Source organism: Netta rufina (assembly GCF_964035555.1).
Source record: "Netta rufina genome assembly, chromosome: 2".
Classification (NCBI taxonomy): domain Eukaryota; kingdom Metazoa; phylum Chordata; class Aves; order Anseriformes; family Anatidae; genus Netta; species Netta rufina.
In genome coordinates, this window is record NC_140124.1 from 82,761,595 (window position 1) to 82,785,623 (window position 24,029).

Genomic DNA, 24,029 nt, shown 5'->3' on the forward strand with positions numbered 1-24,029 from the left:
TGGTAACTTTCTGCCCCATGTCCTCTGGCTTTTGGGGATCCGATAAGCTAAATGTTTTTCAAACATATGAAAAATTCCCATTTTTTTCCCCTAGTCTAAGTAGTATATACAATCATGTCCCAAACAAAAGACATTTCTAGACTCTGTGTTAGCCCCAGACTTGCAGAAAGCATAAGGGAAAATAAGACACTCTTGTGTGATGCTCCAACAATGAATGGAAGCATTTTGAGAATGATAGGTTAAGATGTTGATCTCAGGCAACAACTTCTGCTCGGTGCTGCAGAGGAACATGAAAAGAAATAAATAAATAAACAAAATAAAAAAACCCAGTGTCTAAGCCAGTCTGAGCTGGAAGAAAATTCCTTATTCACTCCAAACCCAGCAATTAAAATTCCTCAGAGCATGTGTCATGGGGTAAAGTTTACCTGAAAGTACTCAGATACATGAGATCTGACATATACACAGCTCTAACTGTCTAGATTAATCCAGTATACATTGGAAAATAAAAAAAGGACAGATAAACTTCAGTATTACGGTTGGCAATTTCACACCTTTTGTAACCTGTTAGGGGGCAGGAGACTACACTGTGGTAGAAATACAGGTTAAAAATAAAAAATGCTAACTGATTTTCCATGTAAGGAAATTATTATTATTATTATTATTATTATTATTATTATTATTATTATTAATTATTATATAATATATTATATAATATATAATATATAATAATTAATAATGATTAAGAATAAGAATAAGAGTAAGAATAAGAATAAGAATAAGAATAAGAATAAGAGTAAGAGTAAGAGTAAGAATAAGAATAAGAATAAGAATAAGAATAAGAATAAGAATAAGAATAAGAATAAGAATAAGAATAAGAATAAGAATAAGAATAAGAATAAGAATAAGAATAAGAAATCAGCCTTACCTAATCTAATTTGGAAAGCAATACATAGTGAAAACAATAGTCCCTTGGGGAGGAGCTGGGGGGCAAGGGGGACAAAAGGAATGTTGTACATAGAAGTCTGACACTGTGAAGAAGACCAAGCCCAAGGTGGAACAGCTACACATTGGGGTCAGGCTACCAGCAAAGACTTGGACATGTTGATAAGTTAGAAGATCATGTTTACACAAATCTGTGGTGCAGGTCACAGCTGAACTGAAGGGCCCTGAAAATTGTGAGTGAGAAGGCTGAGGGCGCTGTAGAATAGAGATCTCGGAACAGAAATTATTAGACATCTGCTAGACCTTATTTATTAAAATTAAGTTTATATGTCACTGAATAGTGTGGCTCTACTCATGTCCACCTGATTCAAATTCCCTCCATAGCAGCATATGACATAGCATTTGCTAATCACAGGATCACAGAACTATAGGGGTTGGAAGGGACCTCGAAAGATCATTGGATGTGATCTTAATATGGTGCTGTCTCTTCTGGGGTTCTGTGGCTTCATAGATCTGTTACTTCAGAGGAAGAGGGGAGAAAAAAATAAACAGATTTTTAAAAAGTCCTGTTTCTGCAGTTATTTTCTATTTTCACAGACACTCCCATCAAAATCTTGTGTGTTATTCCCTTAAAAAAGTATCTGTGTTTGTCATCAAATATCAAGAAATAATAATAAGCCTTGAATTGCCTGTGTAGATGACATGAATGCAGCAATTCTGTATTATTCTTCTAATTATAGCCCACAGTATACACGTGTGGTTTTAACCATTTGTTGATGGGAGTTTGCAGCTCTCTGCTGAGGCACAGTGACTTCAAGCAACTCCAGAGAGTCTGTGCCTGTCAACACAGTGCCCCATCTTCTCATTATTTCTCCACTTGAAGAGCAAAGTCAGAAAAACTGCCAAGGAGTTCATCTCACACAAAGTAGCTTGATTCCCTCTGGATCCTAAAGCAATCAGCATCAAGTGGTGAAATTCTGCACCCCCCCCCCCACCTTCCCCCCCAGTAAAAAAAAAAATAAAATTAAGATAACTCAGATACAAAATGTACACCTTAAAAGTCAGGAAGAAAGAGAAAAGTATTGTAATAGTATATCTGATATTGTTCTAGCAGTTGCTCTTTGGGAATTGTAAATTCCCTGTAAACTTCACAGAAAGAAGAGTTGAAAGACTATTCATCTGAAAACCAGTGAATGAAGAAAAGCACAGCTGGAAGAGTGAAAAAGAAAAGCATTCACTGTGCAGCATCAATAAATTTATTAACTCTTTGAAAGGAAAATAGCAGATGTTGTTGGTATTGTACTTCACACTGCACAAAGACAGTTAAGGGAGGTGGGGCTGCTGAAAAGCTTTTGCAGAGGCCTAAATTAGGAAACAAAACTATTTTGGTTTTAATCGAAGGCCAGGCGCAAAGGCTTAAGCCACCTGGGGACAATTCCTGCAAAAATGCACAAAAAACAAGACACTCCTTATTCCAAAAGTGTTTGGTTTTATTTTGTGTTTCTAGGCTTGGTTTTTAGTCCTTTTGTCATTAAAAAAGAGATGGAGCTACATGTAACAGCAAAATAAACATTTTTTTGCCACAAAATAAAACCTCAATAAATAAGCACAATTTTTATCTGAAAAAAAAAAAAAAAAAAAGAGAAAAACAGTGATTTACCAGGTGGTGATAAATATATTTAAATAACTGAAGAAAGCCTATGAATAATGTCTTGTTGCATTACTGAATTGATCATTAAGCCAGAAACCTTCAGTGTCATCCAAATGAAAAATGTCAGAATGTGTTTTCAGACTAATAAGTGATTCTGACTTCTTTTGGATTAGAGAAAACAGGTACTTAACATAGAGATCTTAATAATATTTACTTTAAAATGTATCTGGAAGAGTTTCCTAGAGTATGCATGGTCATATTACCTTCTGCTGTGTGGGGAAAAAAAATAAAAATAAAATTTAAAAAAAAAAAAAGTGACAAAAGTGTAAGGATCATTGGAATGCTTTGAAAATACCTGAAAAAAAAAAAATAACAGATTTATTTAAGAAAGATACAAGTATCATAAGATACTTGTATCTTTCTTAAGATACAATTACTTACATTTCTTAAGATACAATTACTTACAATTTTAAGTAGAAAGCTTGAAATGGTTATATCTATTTAAAAGCTCAACTTTTGGAAAGGTATTGGAACATTAATACTATGAAAATAGGAAGATGAGAATCACAGAATGGTTAAGGTTGGAAAGGACCTCTGGAAGTCATCTGATTGAACCCCCCCTGCTCAAGCAGGGACGCCTACAGCAGGGACATGTCCAGACAGCTTTTGAAGACCTCTAAGGAGGAAGACTCCACAATGTCTCTGGACAACTGCTGTGGTTTAACCCATCCAGCAGCTAAGCACTACTCAGCCATTCACTCACCCTCCTCCCCTCCCACTATGGGATGGGGGAGAGAATCAGAAAAAAAAATGAAAGCCTGTGGGTTGAAATAAAGACAGTTTATTAGGACAAAAAAAGAAGGATGATTAATAACAATAATAACAATAATAACAATAATAACAATAATAACAATAATAACAATAATAACAACAATAATAACAATAATAATGTGTACGAAACAAGTGATGCAGAATGCAATTGCTGACCTCTGGTTGACCAATGCCCAGCCTATCCCTAAGCAGCCGGTCCCCCCACCCTGGAGAGCCACCCCAATTGTTCAGCATGATGTCAGATGGTATGGAATACTCCTTTGGCCAGTTTGGGTCAGCTGTCCTGGATCTGTCTGCTCCCAGCTCCTACAGCAACCCCAGCCTGCCCACTGGCCGGGCAGTGTGAGAAGCCAGGAAAGTCACTGGCTTAGTGTAAGCACTGCTCTGCAACAATTAAAACATCAGCATATCAACATTTTCCTCATCATAAATACCCAACACAGCACCCTACTAGCTACTAGAAGGAAAATTAACGCTATCCTAGCTGAAACCAGGACAAAAACTGGTGCTGGTGCTCTATCACCTGCACAGAAGTGTTTCCTGATAATCAGAGGGAACTTCCTGTGTTCCAGTTTGTGGCCATTGCCTCCCGTCCTGGCGCTGGGCACCACCATAAAGAGCCTTGCTCTGTCCTCTTTGCATTTTCTCTTCAGGTACATGTATATACATGGATGAGATCCCACCTGAGCCTTCTCTTCTCCAGACTGACTAGTCCCAGCTCTCTCAGTCTTTCCTCATAAGAGAGATGCTCCCAGGGCCTTGCTCATTTTGGTGGCTCTCCACTGGACTCCTTCCAGTATTTCTGCATGAACTACAGGAACTGTACATGACATGAGGCCCTAGAGTAAACCAGGAAGAGTTCTTCCATTATAATCAACGTTTAGATCCTGATATATTTTAATATAGTACGATTTGGAGTAAACTAAGTAGCTCATAATGATCTAAGGTCTTTTAATTTCACACCCCAATTTTACTTTGTCATAAATTTAGGCTTACCAGCTTCAATATAATGATCAGAACTGAAGTAAACTTCAAAATTTCAATTCCTTTGTTTATTTTCAGAACTAGAAATGAGAATTTTAGTATACTTCAGCCATATATCCTAACTGATGCTAAGATCTATTATTTCTGTTTTAAAGACTTTTAATCCTGGGATATAGTAGAACCTGAGTACAAGGAATCTATTATCATATTCTCAACTTTAGTGGAGATTTATTTGAATCTATTTTGGACTGAATTCACAATGACTGACTAAGTTTATACATTCTGTTGATAGATATAAATGGCAATTATCAAGGCTCAAATAGAAGCTTTTCCCTGTATAATGACAACATCTCTCACAATGCTGATTATCTTCTCAGAAGCAACAGTTCAGGGAAAGAGTTGGGACAAGATGACTATATGATGAAACACATTAGCCAATAACATGATCCCATTTCATTATCTTCCCTCTGGGTGATTGATAATTTCCTCTTGTTCTGGTTCAGTGTGAACTTAAGCAGAGCAGTGTAGCAGACAAGATGCAGTGTGTTTCCACATCTCTTTTTTTTTTTTTTTTATAATTTTATAATTTTATTTTTTTTTACAATTTTGGGACTGTTTTTTACCTCTGGAACTTGCATGTCATTGTCTTATGCTTGTTTGAAAAAAAAAAAAAAACAATACTTACTGTTTTTTTCATGAATAGTTTTCTTCAGTTTGGTTGTTGGATATTTTTTTTAATATTCCTATTAAATCAATGTGTTGTTCAGGATGTGCCAAACAATTTCATAATTGTCACAAAGTAGTATATAAAATAATGTCTTTTAATCCGCATCTGGTCATCTTTAAAAGGTTTTTGACCAGTGGTGTTTAGTTAGATCTCATCTAAACTGCATAGACAAGACAACTGAAAGACAAGTTAATTTACAACAACAGCTTTACTAAGCTAAACTTCAATAGCTGCTTCTAGTCCCCTTAATCCTTGATCAGGAAGATAACTATGATTGTCCATATCCAAGAACTGGATGACGACTAGGTTTTAAGATTAACGTGATTATGTTCCAGACCCCTTGTTTGCTTGCTATGTTATGAAAATGTTGAAATTTAAAATGTGAATTAGACTCTTCTCCAATTAGCTATTTCAGGAAATTATAGTAACTGGAAATAGAGATTGGAAGAGTGCTTTAAGCCAAGACAGAAACTTTTTAAAACTAAAAGTAGTTTAAAATTAAAAGGAGTTGGATGAACCAAGAAATGAATACATTTTGATTATGCAGTTGTGTCCAGCGTTATCTTGGGAAATATGGTTTCCACATAAATGTATCTGGGGCTTGAAGTTTTCCTAACGCCCTTCTCTGTGTATTCCCTACTGTTTGGTAAGCGCTGAGGTCACACTGCAGACAGCAGCACGTTCTCTCCCCACTACTTAGCTGTCTGGTTTCACAACATGTCTAGGAACAGAATGGCTTGGACACAACTGCGCCTATGACCAAGTTCATTCAAGCTGGTGGACAAGGTAAAAGCGCTGGACAAGCGAAGGGGAGGGATGGATGGACATACAATATGATCATTTTAATCTCATTTCTCTAAGAATCCTTGCTGAGAAAACAAAACAAAACAGAATGGAACAGAACAGAACAAAATAGAACAGAACAGAACAAATGAAGCAAGCAGCTCGCTTGCTGGAGACATTGTCTGGGAAACAGTGAAAACACTTGCAGACAAAAAACGACAGAGAGCGGCCGTGGTGGAACTCGGCTGCCCACCCGATTCAGACCACCGCAGTTGCAAAGGACTGGAAAAGTGTTCCGAAGAAACAAGATGTTTAACAAGGAAGTGCATAGTTTCCTTATTAAGGCTTCCTGGATAATTGGGGTTATTTCATATTCCCAGCTCGGAGGAAGAGAATTGTTGATTTCACCTTCTTTTTTCTTACATGGAAATAAAAGGCGAACTGCTCTACAAGTACGGGCAACGTATCAGAATCAAGCTCTTTTTGTCTGTAATCCCTTCTCAAGGAAAAGATTGATCACACACCTTCCACAGATGTAGGGGAGCAGGGAATAATGTTTGAACTACTCTAATTAAAGTCAGTTTGGGCATAGTGGTACTTCTCTAGCTGTTTCTGAGACATACGCATTAGCAACAGAGAGTGTTGTGCCGTCATTGTGAGGCGCCTGTGGTGATGACTTCAGAAACAGAACTGAATTATGTCACCACAGCACTTTGGGAGCAGCTGCCTCTGTGCACGTTTAGCTGGGAGGGAAGAGAAGGGTGCTGGATGTGATGAAACCATGTGAGGATTTGTGGATCTCCCCTTGAGGTGCACAGAGACAGCCCATGCCCTTCTGTAAGTGTTTTGATGCTTGCCTGAGGAAAACAATGCGGTTTTGTTGTGAATGCTTCATTTTAGTATTCTGTAGTTTGTGTCAAGTCCTTACAGAAGCATCAAGTTTGGTACTTTGCTCAATGATGGAGCTGCACAGAGCGAGAACAGACCCAATGTATGGGTGAGGGCCTCTGCACGTTCTCTTCTTCCTACAGATGATCAACAAATAAGGGTAGACAGAGAAGAGTGTGCTGTGGTCCTCCCATAGACCGCAAGTACTAAAGCATAACAAGAGGCTTAAGAGTACCCCTGTCACGTTAAAATTCAGGACAGCAATGGACTTCATCACAGGGGCTGGCCTGATGACTAGTGTCTCAGGCTGTGGTGTATGAAGATGCACTCCAGTCTGCTTTCAGGGTAGCAATCGCAGTGGGCAAGCTGCCTGACATTAACATTTTTCATTTCATTTTTCACCAGAGTTTTGCTGGTTTCCCACGATTCATTCTTGGTCTAGGAAAAAAAAAAAAAAAAAAAAAAAAAGTGAATTCGGATCAAAATAAAAGATTTCCTTTCAAAATAAAAGGATTTCCTTTCCATTAGTTACGTGTTCTTAACTTTACAGATTTGATTATCGACTTAGAAGGGCAAATATCTGGCCAGACTGCAAGACCTGTGCTCGCAGCGTGGGACAGCTCTCGTAAAGGTGATTCAGGGAGTAGCTTCTGGAAAACAAGACATCAGATCTCCAAAACAGCTTTCTTTGTGCTAATGTAGGAAGGGCGAGTAAGAGTAAAGGTAAGAGTCCAGATACCGTAAGAAGCGGAAGGTGTGAAGGAAACTTCCTTCTGGCTGATACAGCTCCATATCTAGTTGTCAAGTATGAAGAGAGCAGTGCTAAGTTTCTTGGGGAGAGGAAAAACAAAGAGACTGGGAGATTGTACAAAGAAAAAAATGGGATTAGCTATTTCAGGAAATCATAGTAACTGGAAATAGAGATTGGAAGAGTGCTTTAAGCCAAGACAGAAACTTTTTAAAACTAAAAGTAGTTTAAAATTAAAAGGAGTTGGATGAACCAAGAAATGAATACATTTTGATTATGCAGTTGTGTCCAGCGTTATCTTGGGAAATATGGTTTCCACATAAATGTATCTGGAGCTTGAGGTTTTCCTAATGCCCTTCTCTGTGTATTCCCTATGTTTGGTAAGCGCTGAGGTCACACTGCAGACAGCAGCACGTCCTCTCCCCACTACTTAGCTGTCTGGTTTTCACAACATGTCTAGGAACAGAATGGCTTGGACACAACTGCGCCTATGACCGAGTTCATTCAAGCTGGTGGACAAGGTAAAAGCGCTGGACAAGCAAAAGGGGAGGGAGGGATGGCATGGACATACAATATGATCACTTTAATCTCATTTCTCTAAGAATCCTTGCTGAGAAAACAAAACAAAACAGAATGGAACAGAACAAATGAAGCAAGCAGCCTCGCTTGCTGGAGACATTGTCTGGGAAACAGTGAAAACACTTGCAGACAAAAAACATACCGAAGGACTAACTCTTTGAGCTTAATTCTACTCCAACAGCATAACCTCAAACTCCTGTTTCTGTTCGTAACAGGCTGGTACAGCAACATGTCACATTTGATGACTTTGCAGCATAGATGTCAGGAATGCAGCTTGGAGATCACCTACTTCTACTTAGAGTTCAGTTTGAAGGGATGAGCAAGTAATTTTTCTTGGGTTGACGGAAATCTAAAGTCTGTTTTCTAACACCTTACAGACACTTCTCTGTCCATCGGCCTGTCCTGCCAACTCTGGTGTGAGTGTGAAGTTGTGGCAAGAGGGATTTCCCAGTCCTATTTGACCTGGTGGGACACCAGCTTTCCTAGGAAATTGCTGATGTTGCTGAGGAGGCAGCAGTATCAAAGCCCTTGTTGATGAAGGTACAACAAGGCTGGGGAGGCTTTGGCATTTCTTGCACAATGCTGCTCCCTGATTGTCACTCAAGACTCAGATTCTGAAAGAAGCAAAGCAAGCTAGAGGAAAACTGTAAGTCCTGGTAATTTTCTTTCTTTTTATTTTTTCATTCTTCATTGTAAGAAAATCTAAGTCTTTAAAACCGTTTGTTTGAAAACACAGCTTAATGGAAATGCTCATGGGTGTGCTCCTTCACCTTGTTTGGAACCTGCTTAACCTCAGCTTCAGCTATAGGACACCTATGCTCGAATTTATGCTTCCCATGATAAAGCGGTGTTCTTTCGGTATTCTCTTCTGTGATGGTTGCAGGTGAGGCTGAAAAGAGTTGTCAGCACGATTCTTCGTTTCCTTTGCAGTATCCAAAAACTCCGTATTACAGCGGATCTTCTCCTCTGATCTGAAAAGCTTCACAGGCCAAAAGAGAATTGAGATGATGAAGGAAATAGAGAATGCTGACCAATATTTCCAATTACCACCCGTAAGTTTTGTGAAAGAATCCGGTGCATTTCTGTAGTGGTAGAAAGTTAGTAAAATCATGATCGTGCACTTGAAGGCAAGCAACGCTATAAAAATGAAGAATGCAAGGCCCTGGTTAAGGACAATCTTCAGGCTGCTTCTAGATCAACAGCTTACTTGGTTCTTCCACAACCTCATCTCCACTTGCTTAGAAGTTGTGAAGGTCGGAAGCACACTCCGTCTTTTTCATCCCCTCTGTGTATCTTTTCCCTGACAGCAACTTCTGTCTTGGCTCTTCACATCAAGCCAGAGCAGTTCCTTTGCCTCCGCAACCTGCAGGCCGTCCTCTCGTGTGTACCTGTGGTGGACTGAGGGTAATGCTTGTAACGCACACAGATGCTGTATTCACTAGGACTTTTAGAAAAGAGAGCAAGAAGCTAACCTGCGCAGCAGTTTCTTAGGTTTCTGTATATCTATCTATCTATCTCTCTGCGTATATATTTCATTACTTATTTACTTGTTTAAAGATCCTTTAAATACAGTAGATACTTTAAGAAAGCTTACTTGTTCTTCTCCTTTACTTGCTTTTAACGTTTACTTTTCTAACCAATCCTTAATGTTACAACATTGGATTTATTTAGTTCTCAGTCCTTAGAAGTTCTCAAAGCACATCAGGGATTTCTCTATTTCTCAATCTTTCCATCTGCATTGAGACCTCTTATCTGAATTTAGGTATTAGGTGAAGAAGAACACTGAAACCAGCTGAAGCCGTATTGGACACATGCTTCTGCTAGGAAGTAATTCAGAGTGATTCCACGGTGTACTTTAGACAGGTTTGCTCTGGTCCTCTGGACTCAGCATCCCCAAGGGATATTTCAAAGCTCTCTGAAGGACCTGTCATTATCTCTGACACTGCAGCCTCCATTAGGAACGGCTAAATATTCCTTGCCCTTGTGGAAAGGAACTACTCAGTTAGCTCTTTCTAACCCAAATCTCTTTGTTGTCTTCTGTTGACAGACACCACCCGGCTAGCCAAGCTAAACCATTGAAAATGGAAGGAGTGGGACTACTTCAAAACCCTGCTGCTGTTTCTAAGCAGAACTGCGCTGTAGGTGGGGACACAGCAAGAAGACACGTCCAGGCCACGGTGGAACTGAAAGGCACCTGTCTGAGCCACAGAACAAAGTCAGCGATTCCCAGTTGGAGACTGTTGCTCGCCTAGTGACACAGCAGCTGGAGCGCTTCTGGTTGCTGCCGATGGGTTCCCGTGAATCAGCCAGGGATATGAGCTACGAGAACGGCTGAAGCAATCTGAAGTTATCTGAAAGAAAGAAGAGAGGAGAGAAGAAGACAAGAGGGGAGGGAAGGGGAGGGAATAAAAGGAAGGGAGGGGATTGGAGGGGAGGGGAGGGGATTGGAGGGGAGGGGAGGGGAGGGGAGGGGAGGGGAGGGGAGGGGAGGGGAGGGGAGGGGAGGGGAGGGGAGGGGAGGGGAGGGGAGGGGAGGGGAGGGGAGGGGATAGGAGGGGAGGGGAGGGGAGGGGATAGGAGGGGAGGGGATAGGAGGGGAGGGGATTGGAGGGGAGGGGGAGATAGTGTAGGGGAGGTTAGGGGAGGGTAGGATAGGGTAGTGTAGCATAGCGTAGTGTAGCGTAGTAGAGGGGAGGGGAGCGTAGGAGAGTATAGGGTAGTGTAGGGGAGCAGAATTTAGGGGAGTGTAGGGTAGGGTAGGATAGGAGAGGGGAGCATACAGGAGCATAGGGGAGGGGAGCATAGGGTAATGTAGGGTAGTGTAGCGAAGGGGAGTGTAGGGTAGTATAGGGGAGGGGATTATAGGGGTGTGCAGGGTAGTATAGGGGAGTGTAGGGTAGTATAGGGGAGGGGATTATAGGGGTGTGCAGGGTAGTATAGGGGAGGGGAGTGTAGGGGTGTGTAGGGTAGTATAGGGGAGGGGAGTGTAGGGGTGTGTAGGGTAGTATAGGGGAGGGGAGTGTAACAGAGTGTAGGGACAGGGAGCATAGGGGAGGGAAGCATAGGGTAATGTAGGGTAGTGTAGCGAAGGGGAGTGTAAGGTAGTATAGGGGAGGGGATTATAGGGGTGTGTAGGGTAGTATAGGGGAGGGGAGTGTAACAGAATGTAGGGACAGGGAGCATAGGGGAGGGGAGTGGAGGGAAGGGAAAAGAGGGGATGGGAGGGGTGGGGAGTGCTACCATAAATAAAATTGCCAAATACATGACATTTTGGATCTGGAGCCAAATATTTGTGTTGCTGAAGGGACGCAAGACACAGACTCCTGATGGCTCTCGAACAGGAAGCGTTTATTGCCCTTTTTCACTACTACATGTCCTCTCCCCGTAGCCCCACGTGCTGTCCACGCGCCCAAATCACAGTTGGTCAGAGACCCTCAGACACGCGCCTGGAGCCAGCCAGCAATTGCCCACTGCCCAAAGGTCCTCTTTAACACTGTAGCCAATTCTTGATCTCAGCCTTGCTCAAGGTTTTGTTTCTACTGCTTGTTTCCTCATTACCTCTAATTCAGGGACCTGCGAAACAGCGCGAAGCCACCTGAAAATTCCCTCCCCACGCGTTGCCATTCATTCCACAACCTGATTTATCGCTGCCATCCACGCATTGCACAGTGCCATGAAAGGTTTAGCGTGCACAGAGGTGGCTGAGGATTTTCAGAAATAACTTTCCTTAAGAACTGCATCAAGACTTTTGCTGGAAGGCAAAAGATCGGGTGATTGATTAACATAGGGATGGCAGCTGAGCAAGGGAAGCATCTTCAAAACTTCCAAATATTTCCTGTCTACAGAACTACAACTCCTCTGCTCTCTGGTTAGGAGTTTCTGTCACCTGCTTAGGAAGCAGAAGCAGTAAAATGGGATTTAGAGGATCCAGCTGAAGCGTCAGTGCAAGTTAGAGGAAACCATCAATGTTCAGGGTTTGAAGAGAGTTTGACCGGTTTTCCAAGGAACATGTACTAGTGCTGCATATATATGTATATAAATATCTCTACACCTGGCTTGTATCAGACATAGAGTGGCCATCAGGACTAGGGAAGCGGTTGTCCCTCTGTGCTCGGCTCTGGTGAGGCCGCACCTCGAGCACTGTGTTCAGCGAAGACCTCGAGGTGCTGGAGCGTGTCCGGAGAAGGGCTCTGAAGCTTGTTAAGGGTTTAGAGAACAAGTCTGGTGAGGAGCGGCTGAGGGAGCTGGGGTCGTTCAGCCTGGAGAAAAGGAGGCTCAGGGGAGACCTTCCTGTGCTCTACAGTAAGCTTAAAGGAGGCTCCAGAGAGGTGGGGATCATTCTCTTCTCCCAAGCCCCAAGTGACAAGACAAGAACAAAAACCCTTAAGTTGTACCAGGGGAGGTTTCGGTTGGTTATTACGAAAAATTTCTTCACCAAAAGACTTGCTCTGGTGGGTTTATGTGGAAAGGTTTTGGTAGCAGGGGGACTGCAGGGATTGCCTCTGTGAGCAGAGCCCAGCAGCTGCCCCATGTTAGATAAGGGCTCCACTGCTTGCCAGAGCCAAGCCAAGAAACTAGGCCGTTTGTTCCTCTGTGAGAGCATATTTAAGAAAGGAGAAAAAAAAAAATAACAAAGAAAAGCTGCTTCACAGGGAGAAAGAGAGGAGAAGCAGCCCTGCAACCCCCCCCAGGTGAGTGCAGCAGGAGGGCAGGGTCGCTCCAGGCAGGCAGCAGCAGTTCCCCTGCGGGCTGTGCAGGGAGAGGCCCCCGGTGGAGCAGGCTGTCCCCCTGCAGCCCATGGGTCCCCCATGGAGCAGATCTCCACGCTGCAGCCCCCCCGTGGGTGGAGGAGCCCCCGGTGAAGCAGGTGGATGTGGCCTGGAGGAGGCTGCAGCCCATGGAGAGCCCCAGCAGGAGCAGGCCCCGGGCCGGAGCTGCAGCCCGTGGAGAGGAGCCCACGCAGGAGCAGGAGGTCTGGTGGGAGCTGCCACCCAGCTGTGGGGGACCTGTGCTGGAGCAGTTTGCTCCTGGGGGATGGATGGATGGACCCCGTGGGACGGAGCCGTGTGGGAGCAGTGCTTGAGGAGCTGCTGCCTGTGGGCAGCCCTCGCAGGCTCAGTTCGGGAAGGACGGCATCCCATGGGAGGGACCCCATGGGGAGCAGGGGCAGAGAGTGACTGTGAAGGCAGAGCAGAGATGAAGCGTCAGGGACTGACTGCAGCCCCCATTCCCTGTTCTACTCCACTGCTCAGGGGAAGGATGGATGGAGGAAAGGTTATTTTTTGTTGTTGTTTGCTCTTAGTTTCTCCCTTCCTTAGTTTGCTAGCAACAGGGAATAAATTATATTACTCTCCCTACAGTGAGTTTTTTTTGGCTGTGATAGTAACTGGTGACCAATCTCCCTGTCTCCCAGGCCTTTTAGTTTTCTTTTTTCTTTCTTTTTTTTTTTTTTTTTTTTGAGGAAGGGGAATGAAGGAGCAGTGTATTGCTTGATATTATTTGGCTATCAGGGTGAAACCACCACAATCAGGAAACAAAGCAAAACAAATTAAAAAAAAAAAAAAAAAAAACAAGAAAGAAAAAAGAAAACTTTGGGGATTGTATTACTTCAACTGACTATGACGTTGACAGTGGCATCACAATACTAAAGGATATTTTGAAATTTGAAAGGAAATATAAAAGACACAGTAGTAATGTGAAGCTTCTGTTCCCTTGTAGTCTAGGTAAACATCACATCTGTTGATGATTCTAGGATTAAATATCTAGACTCTTAAAGGTTTGGCCCAGGCCATTGTGCAGAAATTTGTTCAAATGATGTCATTACAAGTCACTGCATAATGAATAAACATAAGACACTTATATTCCAAAATCCTGAAGCTACTAAATCAAAAGGTCTACCGCTGATTGATTTAAGAAAAGAAATCACATATAAATGAGAAAAGTTGTTAGAAAAAGGTTAAAGAGATTAATCATTCCCAGTGGCAGAGCGAGTATCTAATACTACCATATGGCTTCACCAAGGAATACAACCTGTCAGCAAAGACTTGAGAAAATTCTGTTAGCTAGGGGGTATCATTAGTCAAGGCAATTCATTAAGAACCTTAAGTTATGTTGAAATTTGGATATTAGAAAGAAAAATAATCACTAATGTGTTGGTTATATGTAAAAATGCAAAATGGCAGCACCAAAGAAAGAGTTTGCAAAACAGGGTGCAGATATAAAAAAAAAAACAAAAAAAATAATAAAATGAATCAAGGCATGAAAAGAGCATACATAGGAGAGGAAGCCATAGCAGAGAAGAAAAGTAAATCATTTATATCTCTGCTCAACATGTGTAACTTAAGGTATTTTTGAGCTGAACTTTTTTTTTTTTTTTTTTTTTTTCCCCTGTGGGCACATAGTAGGATACATCCAACCATCAGCAAAAGAAGAAGTTATTGAAGTGATAGGTAATATGAAAGTAAAAAATCTGCACATCTGATTGGTATTTTCCCTTTGGACTCTAGGAAGACTTGAGGATGAGGCAGGTCTCTCCCTCAGTCACACTGTAGAGGCAGAGGACTGACACGTGACCAGTGTGGCACCATTATTTCAGAATGCTGTATTGAGGGGAATCCAAAGACTGACCTGTCAATGTCTGCAGTTGTAGCTGCAGTTAAGTAGTTGAAACTCTCTGAACATTTGAATTAATGTGCACCTGAATAAATACGAACTATCAGGGAAGAGCGACATGACTTAGCAAGTGGATACCACTTCTCACAAATATACAGTTCTCTGAAGTAGTCAGCAAACCTCCTGACTAGAGCAATCAGAACAATATTGTGCACCTTGATTTTGAAAAGGCATTGAAAAATGTCTACAACCAAGGGTCCTAAAAGAGATAAAGATGACTTTGGAAAAGGGGACTAAAATGGATAAATAAGTTACTCATTAAGAGAGAGAAAAGTCATAGAAATTGTACAATGGAGGAAGACTGCCAGAATAATCTCTTAGAGATTTGCACTTGACTCAGTGATTTTTAACTTTGTCATTAGCAATCTTGTCATTAGCTAAGCAGTGAGGTAAAAAAGTTTGTCAACTTTACTAAGTTATTTAGGACAATATATATGAGTAATGGCTTAATCAACCGAGACAATCCATCAAATTCAGAATACACTATACAAAAGGCTGAACTAAGGAAAACTTTTAAACTTTAAAATTTTAAGCTATAGGAATATGATATTGTTCATTCTAAGTCATTTAATGTATTTTTTTCCAAACAAGTTATTATGTATTGAACAATTTTTGATAGTCTCAGATATTAAGGAAAACTATTAAGTGATATTATAGTTTCAGAAATAAAGGGTTCCCTAGTCCTTTTCCTGGCTTGGAATTTCAATGTCAAAGAGTAATTCCTCTGATGCTCATGCTCTTTACATTTATTTCAGTTGACTACTGTTATTAGCAAAAGCTGAATGCCTGCTTATTTAAGTTTCTTAGAGTTTCTAGAAGTATGTTTTTTATAATGGTCTCATTATTTTAGATATTTTATGTAGCAAATATATCTGAATATTACAAAATTTTAATTCTAAAAGGAGAGAATAATTACACTTAAAATAACAAATATGTATGTTACAGTATGTCAGTACCTGGTGTGCTTGTCATCATAATGTACAAGTTGTCTGAGTAGACAGGGTGAAAGAAGAGCAAAGGCATGGGCTTTGGAGAACAGTCTTTTTTCAAATCCGCTGCTAACCTGCACTATGACCAGAGAAAAGTGATTTACAGCATTTCTCTCAACTCTTGTATCTACTAGCAATCGTCTCACTGCTTAAATTTAAAAAATAACATAAAATAATAAAATAAATATGTAATAAAGACTTTGCATTTATAGAAAGTAAAAAATCCAGGAGTAATATTGTGATTCAAATTCGGAAAGATGTCTCACATATTCAGAAAATGTTACTTGACCAGAAAGCATTGCGTAAATTGAACACTTATTATCTTGTATAAGATTTAGTGTTATAAAGACACTGATCAAAGATCAATATGTGTTGGGGAATTCAAATTCCCTGACAATTTAATATATGTTAACCAAGTAATATGTCCTTCATCTTTTTCTTCTTTTCCATCCCATAGTTTTTTTAATTTTCCGTTTTAGTCTTGTTATGAATACGCTCATTTACTGCTTCACTCCTGTATGCATCAGGGATGGAGATCTTGGGCATTTTTGCATTTGTAAGGCAAGAAGTCAGGAAGTTAGATAGAGATATTGACACAAAAACACGTTCAGAAGTCTTTTATCTCCCATGGGTGTAATCTCCCTACTCTGTAAGTTCAACAGTAAATTTTCTTTCACACATTGTGTGTTTGTGTCTCATTCAAGAGCTCAACTCTTTTTCAGACAGGTTGCAGAAAGAGTTTAAATTGTGGCACCATGGTGCTCTGCATTGGTTATACTAACACTGATTTACCTCTGTGCCATTTCAGTCTTCCTGAAATATATGCTGCCTCACAGCAACTGGTGTCTAAGCAGGCAGGAAACCTGTGCAAGATACAACAACACCTAACAGCAATATCTACAAACCAAGGCATTGACATTATAAGCATTTTAATTTTGATGACCGTCAAAGTCTTTCTATTCTAACAGACTGTCATCTTTGCCATGGATCAGTCATGAAAGCTGATGAACATTGTGGAGTCTGATCCTTGAGTCAGTACAGCTGAGGGATCAGTTCTTCTAGCTAGGAGGGAGGCTTGCTCAAGAGGGATGAGGGATGAGTCTTCTGACCAAAGGGAAAAATGACATGTTACCATTTTGAAACCCAAGAAGCAGTTGTAGCAAATTTCTAAAGATATAAGAATGTGGATCTTTAATGCATTATGTTGATGAGTTTTTAGCTTCTCAATGGACTTAAAACAGAATTCTTAATTTTACCCTCAAAAGATCCAAAGTATCCAACACATGTATTGGTGACAGTGATTGTTGAAAATATCACTATCATTTCAATTAGATACTTTTTATTTCCCTCCTAATTTTACTCCACTCATCTGTGGCTATATTTCAGTGATCTGTAAAGTGATGATTATATTAGTTTGTAACACAACACTTTTTTGTTTCTTTAGGATGAAACACAGGGTACCATTCCAAATAATACTTCCTAAAGTGCTCATTTTTGCCTAACCTTTCTCAGATTTATCAATGACTAAATTCAGTTGTTCTTGACATATATTATCATACTGAGGCTAAATTTGAGGAAAAATGAGATTACTAAGTGCATATCAAACACACAGACAACAACTATATTTAAATATATATATTATCTAAAAGAATATGCTTTGAAAGAATAGGAGTGTTAAAAAATAATTTTCAGGAACAAAGCTGGTGAGCATTATCTAGCATATATATAAATAGTATTTATGCTGTCTAATCTGGGGCCTGTATATTCAACCATGCAAATGAGGCATACTTTTATTCTTCCTTTTCTTAAGTTGATCTCCTCTCAGCTAAAATAAATTTGCTTTTAAGTGTTTGAAAAGTAGACCAATTTACAGAAATCATCTGCAGAATATAATTGCCAACTAGTATTCCAGGCAGCTTTCCCCATCTACGGGGAGAAAGAAACAGATAAGGCAGAAACATAAATGACAAACAATGAGAAAGAAGTAGAATTATAGACTGCTGAGAAGAAAAACTACTGCTATCAGTCCTGCCAGTTCATAAGAAACTGATCTGCAATTCATGAATGTGACAAAACACATTCTCGTTACAAAACAATAAAACACAAAGACGACAGATAAATAGGGGCAGAAGGAAAGATGCCCTGGTATAATCAGTGCAGAACTGTGAACAGTATTTCTACTTAGGTAGATCCTTTGCGTGTTTATGAGACAAGGGCATGGAGAACACAGATATAAAGAGAAATATATATATATACACACAATATATATACATATATAATATATATTATAATAACACACTATAATTTTAATATATATAATTTTAATAATTTCAATATATTTTAATATATTTAAATTATGTTTAATAATTTTAATATATTATAATTGTTATTAAATATTATATTATATATATATATATAACATGTGTATATATATATATTAAATTTGTAAGAAAAATGAACCCCCAAAAGTGAATAGGTAAATTAAAAAAAATGAACTGATAAATAATCTACTGGTAACTGGGGAGTCCTGTAATTCTCACATTTGAGAGTCTATGAAAAATAAAAAATAAAAAAAAAGTCTTGTCATCTAAGTTTGTTTCTCTTATGATCCTTTGTCTATGGCTCCTCTTGTCTGATCACTCCAGAGTAACCAGGTATCTTTTTCCTTCTTAATATTCCCATATATCTAAGTATGTTGGATAGGAAGTTGCTTTTAATCCTCTCTGTTGGAAATACACAGGTGTTTTCTACATCTGTTAGAAAAAAAAAAAAAAAAAAGAAGAACAAAAAAAGAAAAACAAAACAAAACAAAAAACTTCCGGGATCAGAATGAGTAGAGTTTTTATGAATGTACTTAGACGTTTTAAAACCAAGTCAAATAATACATGCTATTCATTAGTCAATGAAAAGCAAGCATGGTACTCTTAACCACTAATTTCAACGTCAACAACATTGGTTCTCAGGACTTACATGAAGTTTGGCATTACTTCATCCTCCATGTGAATCTTTCATTCATGTTAAAACTCAGCTTTAGGATTCCTAGCCCTAGAGTTCCAGGTTAACATGAAGAAACAGGAGAATCTCTGATGGAGGAGGTCTGAAGTCAAATGGCTAAGCCCATGTGACATAGCAGAAAGCCTTACCCCAACATATTTGTCTGCATTATAAGACCTTTTTAGAACATAAAAGCATCACTGTCTCCAAAGCAAAAACTTTTTTACTAAACAGTATTTTAATCTTTTGTTTTCTCAACTAACCAATTCCTCCTCCTTTTATATGTGGATGCAGAAAAAAATAAAGGTGATATCTAAAAGGAATTACAGTAAAAGATTGAAAAGTAATGTGTGGAGTCACGGTTATGTTGTATTTGTCCAAACTGAATAAAATAGCAGAATTAATTTCAGATTCATAGTCATGTAGAATGAGTCTAATGAAAGGCACAAAATTATATCCCTTTAATGTGTTAAGCATAAGTATATGATGCATAAGTAGAGATAATGTATTATGATTGTTATGTCTTCAGAAAAAGAGCATAGGTTTTCAGACGTTCTAAGCAATGGAAAAGAGCATATAACTTAAAAATTAGCAAAGATGTCTATGATATCAGATTGTAATTTGGCCTCTGAAGAAAACGACACTTATCAAAACTTTGTTATATGTTCCTATAATAAGGGCAGGAGGAAATAACTGCCTAATCCTTATTTTTGCATCCTCTTTCAAGCATTGTTTTTAATGATAACTGATCTCTTTTCACATCACACTATGGCTATTCTTTACAAACATTCAACAAATTATTATTTTCCTCAAAATGCCTCCACCACTGATTTTAAATGTCTATCTCAGAACACACTGGGAAAGTAAATTAAGGAAATTTCAGTCCATCTTGAAATTATAATATTGAACATTTACTAAAAATGGCAAATAAAAGCATTTGAAGATATACTGAGGAAATTATTTCAATCACAACCTGAGTGAAGAGAAAATGGAAGGTAAAAATTAATACATACTTCAAAAGTTATTTTTGAAATGTGATCCAGTCAATTCTACATCAAGGTCCATAAGAGCTTGCCATAAGGTTCTGTCATCCATGTTCCCATTACACTGCCTGTATAGTTATTTCAATATCTAACATCTATAACACTGTTCCATAATATACTATCAGACCTCAAAAAAACTTTCTGAAGAGAGCATACCTAGACCCAGTAACCAGGTAGCAACAATTTTCTTGACATAGAACAAATAAATTTGTTTGTTTTGCTCTGCAAACACTCTTTATGCTATCATGTTAATGAATTTTCCTCTTTAAGTAATTAATTCACACAATAATACTGCTTGGGAGCCTTACAAAACTATTTCTGAAATCTAACAGCCATTCGGCTTTACACCAAAACTTTCAATACACATCTCCCTTTTATGTACAGTGTTCTCTTGAATTAGCAGATGCAGTGATGAGCTCTTTTCAGTCATTTCCTGTGGCCTGCTTATCTTTAGCTGCTGCATCAAAAGAGTGTTCAAAATGGCATGTCTCCTAATGGAAGAAAAGGTCTTTCAAAAAGTACATGTTTTCAAGTTGTTTTGCCAATGCTGTATTTAGCTGTATTTTACAAACAGAGGATTAAGTTCATCCTTTTCTTGGCAAAGTAAAGCTGAAACTGGTGAAACTTGGCAGGGGTATGTGGAAGAGAAGCAATAGCAACTCTATTTATGTTTCATTCTCTGCAAAACTACGGAAATGAGTCTTGCAACCAACTTACAGCTGTGTCAGGCTTTAGCTAGTCTGCAGGAATTACAACAGCATAGGGAAGGATTGAAGCTGAAAGATGAGATGCTGCATAGTACATCCCAGGTGAAAACCTCCCAGAGTGCAAATAGAGTCTGAGCAGCATTATCAATGCCTTCACATTTTCTACCCAGCACTGAGGAAATCCCATGGCTGTGTAGCTCCTGAAGTAAAAGAAGCTTTGCTAGGTGACTAGCAATGGTGGCCAGCTCAATACACCTCAGCTTTCTAGTAGTAAAATACAGAAACATGGGCAAATTCTCCACATTCCCCTACTATGTTGGGCAACCCACTTTCTTTGGGACTGTAGAGAATGAAGCATGTGCTAGATTGGATGGTCAAACTGATGCTTCTGGGTTCATTCAATGTCCACTAAATAAATGGAAAATGTTGTACTAATATTTACAAGCTTCAGAAGCTAGAATATTGTGATCTGCAGAATCTGAAATTTCACAGTAAAACCCAGCATTGCAGTTTCTGAGCTGAACTAAGGTAATGAGATTAGAAGCCCTCTCTCATGGATATTTTTCATTTCACAGTATGAATGGATATGTATTGCTCATTAATTTGTTACCTGCCCGTTCCTTCCCACCAACTTGTAATTCCATCAAATGTATGTTCCTCTTCTCAGATAATGCTTTGAAACTGCTTGGACTCAACAAAGAGATGTCACTTGGAAAAGGTAACAACTTTGAGTCAGTACTTCCAAGAATAAAATTGAAGAGACAGACATTTTTATTACTTCTGCACAGCAAACACACTGATTAGATTGTGACATTCTGAATGAAGAGATTATGAAATGCCAGAAAGCAAGTGCTGACATGAGAAAATTCAGTTGAATTATTTCATTGATCAACATCTTAAAAGCCAGATTGGGCAGTATCTATAAAATAAAGAAGCAGAGAGAATTGTAAAAATACAACTCTTGAAGGGAGAAGATTCCTTTTCTGAAAATGAAAAGATATTAGGGAGAAAGCAAATCAAACTTTTTAGAAAATTAAAATCACATTAAGAAATGAAAGCTAGTAGCAAAAGAAAACTGCAGCCAAGTTGCTCATCTTATTCCATGTTCTGTTTTTAGTTGGACCAGAGGACTGTTTTGCTTTGTATAGTATGCCCAGACTAGTCAAAAAATAGTCAAAAAATCTGCACAAGCATACTCTGCATCATATGGGACTTACCCAGCAGAGGGACAAACTTGGTCCATGCTGCCTTGTATGGCAGAGGCACAAGGGACACAGCTCCATAAGAGACAGATTTTTTTTTTTTTTAAATTCTATAAACCCTAAGGTATTCTTACATGAATTCTGGAACAGAAAAGAGGGAAAGCACCCTGCAATATCAGCACTGGGCAAGTTGAGCATCTCCCATTCTGGGTTATCTGCAGATATACCACTGGTAGTAGATTATTTTGCACTAGTTGAGCGTTGCAGAAGTATCGCACTGGAGCAGTAAATCCATCCCAGTATATTTCATTACAGAAGGAACTGCTGAGCCTGACATTTACATGACCTGTAAAGGATATTGGTCTTCCTTATTTCACAGTAGACTAACCATGTTGGATGTCACCTCTGGGTGAAATGGGTATACTTGTGTATATATACGTTTTTGCAAAGGAACTGTATTACCAGTAGTTCTACATTCTAGGAGAAACCCAATCATCAAAATTCTGCTTCTTGACAGGCAAAATTAACATTGAATAAATCCACATTTTGTTTGACAAAGTACTGTGAGATTTAACAGATGATCTTAGCCTATCCTAGACATAGGTAACTAGATGTTTAAACACAGTGAGTATAAACATTGTGTGCTTACTGTGCCCTGAGGTATATGCGTGGGACAGACAGGTATAAGAACAGGGTCTGATTTTCTTCTATAATGGCAACGGTAAGCTAAACATGCCACCCTGTGCTAAAATAGCACAGGAACCTATTATATTCAGGTACCTATATAACTCCCTGTTTCTTACAGAAGAATCATAGAATTCTATGATTCAGGGGAAAACAGGAGTGAAAAAAAATCTATTCAATAAACCTAAATACATAAAATACCAGTTATAAAACTTTTGGCTGTGAGCACCAGCACTGATCACATGCCAAGTGATTATTTTGAGCCTTTAAAAAGAAAGTCATTAAGGATTTAACATGGCACCAGTCCTAAGATAATAGAACATATGCTGTGTGTTCCTTGCTTCACAGTGTAGCCACCAAGACTGGCTCATCAAATGCACAACATGTGATTTTGTTTGGCCAGGTGCAGCTGTGGGTGTCAGGCTGAAGGGAGGGAGAGAAGGGAGTGTGCATTGTCTGAAAGCCCTGGGAAGAACTTGGCTGTCTGGGATTTTCATTCCATCCCCACCACATCACTCTGGCTTCCTCATTTGCTTGCCAGTCCCAGCTCCTGCCTCCTCCATTCCAGTTCATTCTCCTTACGTGCATCAAGGACGTGCATCAAGGTGATGGCCAGGATTCTGCCACAAAATTATCTTTCATGGAAAGGACAGAGATTAGTTTGTAATCTGTAATTTTGTCTGAAAGTCTGCTCCATACTTCAACGGGTTAGCCTCCGCTGTCACATCAGACTGTTAGACATCACCTGCAAAAGATAACAGATTCCTTCTAAATTGCTTGCAGGTTATTTGTAACCAGTCACGCACTGTGATTAACTGCACCTTTTTCCATGTTTTCTCACCCTAGACAATGATGTGATTTCTTGAACTTAATTTTTCACCTGTTTTTATCTGTGATGCTCATTCTTCTGACTCTTTCTGCTGCCTTTGTCCTGCTTCAAGAACCCTTTTTCCTCTGTGGAAATAGGAGAACAGAACAAAAAATTGTTTAATTATTTAAATGTTTAATTTACACACTCTAGGGAGAAGTGCTGTGAAATGAGACAGGAGGTGACAGACACAGCAGGCTATCAGGAGTTGCAAGTTTCAGCACAGAGTGCCTGTTGCATTTTTTCATGTGTATATATTAGGCAAGGACTGGATATGCATACGCAGAACAGAAGGCTTCAGATTTCTAGATTCAATGGCAATGTTGGTATTTTCAATTATACAGCTATCTTATGTTAAGCAAACTGTGGATGTATGTGCACTTACAAGGACACACATATTGTTTACAGCAATCCCAGTTGAAGAGCAGCAGAAATAGTGACAAATATTATTTTTAAAATGAAAAAGAAGGGAAAATTTACTCAGTTCCCGAATGTGGAGTTTCTTTTTAATTCCTTCTACTTTTCAAATAGTAGTTATGCAGGAATAATACAGATAACTAAAGAGTCATTGACAAACTCTATTTTAAAATGTTTTATAATAAATATCATCAATGAATGTGCAGCTATATGCAAACAGAATATAGCTTTTAAAGGAGACATAGTTCCTGTGTTGTTGATTTTTTTAAATGTAAACCGTACGGGGCTTAAGTATGCAAAAATTTGTTTGACAAACTGAA